The sequence below is a fragment of the Ochotona curzoniae genome, unplaced genomic scaffold (assembly GCF_017591425.1).
Source record: "Ochotona curzoniae isolate NIBS_2020 unplaced genomic scaffold, NIBS_Ocur_1.0 scaffold_4701, whole genome shotgun sequence".
In the NCBI taxonomy this organism is placed as follows: Eukaryota; Metazoa; Chordata; class Mammalia; order Lagomorpha; family Ochotonidae; genus Ochotona; species Ochotona curzoniae.
Window position 1 is genome coordinate 57,447,041 of NW_024467122.1, and position 2,627 is coordinate 57,449,667.

The 2,627-nt window shown below is 41.9% G+C and overlaps 1 non-coding gene across 1 annotated transcript; it reads left to right on the forward strand.

The window, feature by feature from the left end:
* The first annotated feature begins 1,699 nt into the window (after positions 1-1,699).
* LOC121149548 lies at positions 1,700-1,806 on the forward strand. The gene has a single exon (XR_005882704.1). It is a non-coding gene; the product is annotated as a U6 spliceosomal RNA (small nuclear RNA).
* Positions 1,807-2,627: the final 821 nt, after the last annotated feature.

The following is a 2,627-nucleotide window of genomic DNA, read 5'->3' on the forward strand; positions in this document are numbered from 1 at the left end:
AATGGTGAAGCTTAGCAACAAATAGAGATTAAACAGCTAAGGGAAAGTCAAGCTTGGGGCAAGTGGAATATTAGTAGTTCTACAGCTTGTACAGGGGATACATTCTAAGACCATCCCCCACTAGTAGATGCCTGAAGGTATAGATGTATCAGACTTATAGAATATCATGATACAGTTTAATTCATAAATTAGGCACAGAATAATATTAACAGCAACTAATAATAGAACAATTATAACAATACAGAGTTATATTTTAAGTCAGAGTTATTTCAAACCTATAAACTGTTGATATCTGAAATTTTCCATTGCAAATTTGTGGGCTACAGTTAATTACATGTGAATGAAACTTCAGAAACCATTGATAAAAGCTCTACAGTATAGCAAAAATCTATCCTAGGGTCAGTTTTATGTAGGTTGTAGGGCACTGGGTTATACCCTAGCTGCTCTGCTTCCAAATCAGCTCCTTGCTTAGAGACTGGGAAGGCAACAGAGGATGGCTTAAGTTCTTGGGCCCATGCACCCATGTGAGAGACTCTGAGGAAACTCCAGGCTCCTTGTTTTGGCATGGCTTGGTTGTGGCCATTTGCAGCCATTTGGGGAGTGATTCAGTGGATGAAAGTCATCCATCTCCTCTACCATGCCTTTTAAAGAATTAAATAAATCTTTTTTTTAAAGATTTATTTATTTATTGGAAAGTCAGATATACAGAGAGGAGGAGAGACAGAGAGGAAGATCTTCCGTCCAATGATTCACTCCCCAAATGAGTGCAACGGCTGATCTGAAGCCAGGAGCCAGGAACTTCTTCCAGGTATTCCAAACGGGTGCAGGGTCCCAAAGCTTTGGGCCATCCTCGACTGCTTTCCCAGGTCACAAGCAGGGAGCTGGATGGGAAGTGGAGCTGCCGGGGTTAGAACCGGTGCCTGTATGGGATCCTGGCGTGTTCAAGGCGAGGACTGTAGCCACTAGGCCACGCTGCCGGGCCCATTAACTAAATTTTGAGGGAAAAAAAGTCTCCTCATCTGGCCTCTGAAGGCAGAGGGTTAGAAAATGGTAATGGAAGGACAGCAAAGGCTGAGAGAAAGCTAAGGAAAAATATGTGGTACATGGTTCATTTCCTCCCCTGGGAAAAGAGATTGAGCACTGGCAGCAAGACTGCAAACATTTCTTACTACTGAAGTTCTTCAGCATGCATGGGTGCTGAGCTGATTTTCTATTAAAAAATAATTTTCTGAAATGGTAAAACTGAATGATTTTTTTAAAAAGCTGAAATGGTAAAAATGAATGTATAGGGTTGAGACAGACTTTCTTAACTTGGCCAACAACACTAAAAGTCATTTAGCAACATTTTTTACAAATATTAAGCATGCATGTCCCTTTTCTCTGGTTCTGCAGTTAGGAATTTATCTTGAAGAAATTATATGATTACAGATTTTTTTAAAAATAAGGAACCTTTAAAATTACTTCCTAAATGTCCAACAACAGGGAAATTTTTACTCATGTTAAATGCCTGAATATTAGTGTTCATTTCTAGGTGTGATACGGAAACACAGTCTCTAACTTAGAGCCTGTTAAGCCCAGTGTGGTTTTAGAATTCAGAAATGTTTGGAGGTTAGAAAAGTCATGTTCACTAGTGGGATAGGGAAAAGTACCCTGTTTTCAGACATCTTAAAATTTTTTTCTTTAAAAAAAAAAAGACTTAGTACTTGCTTTGGTAGCACATATATTAAAATTGGAATGATACGGAGAAGATTAACATGGCGCCCATGCAAGGATGATACTCAAATTTGTGAAGTGTTTCGTATTTTAAAAATAAAAGATTTTTTTTAAATTAGAAAGGAAAATTTACAGACAGAAGGAGAGAAAGAAAAATCTTCCATCCCACTGGTTAATTTTCCAAATGGTCACAACAGCTGGAGCGGAGTCACTCCAAAGCCAGGAGCCTCTTGCAGATCTGCCATGGGTGCAGGGTCCCAAGGCTTTGGACCGTCCTCTACTGCTTTCCCAGGCCACAGCAGACAGCTGAATTGGAAATGGGGCAGCTACGACACAAACTGGCACCCATATGAGATGCCAGCACTTGCAGATAAAGGATTGGCCTGTTGAGCTACCACGCTGACCCAGACATCTTAATATTTTTGCAGTGAAGTGGTTGATATTTACATTGAGTAGGATGTCTTAATCCACTTTGTGCTGCTGTAAGAGACACTTAAAACTGAGTAGTTGTTCAAGAACAGACATTGTTCTTACAGGTCTGGAGACAGAAATCCCAGAGCAAGACAGTGGCCTCTGCTGAGGTAGAAGGGGAGGGAGGAGGAGGCCAAACACATTGCTTTGTGAGAAACCTACTCTCCTGACGATGGCATGGATCCATTCATGAGGGCTAAGTCGTCATGCCCTGATCATCTCTAACGTCCCACCTCTCTGCGTGGTTACATTGGGATTGAGTTTTCAGGACATGAACTCTGGGGAACACATCCAAGCCACAGCCTGGGGCAAATCAAAGTGACAGACACATCAGCGCAGGCGCAGTTCTGCAACAAGTTCTTCATCTTCAGAGTTCTTGCGTTTCCCAGCCTGTGTAAGAGGCACACCCCAGGCCAGGCCTCTGTAGCCACCCGCCTCGGCAT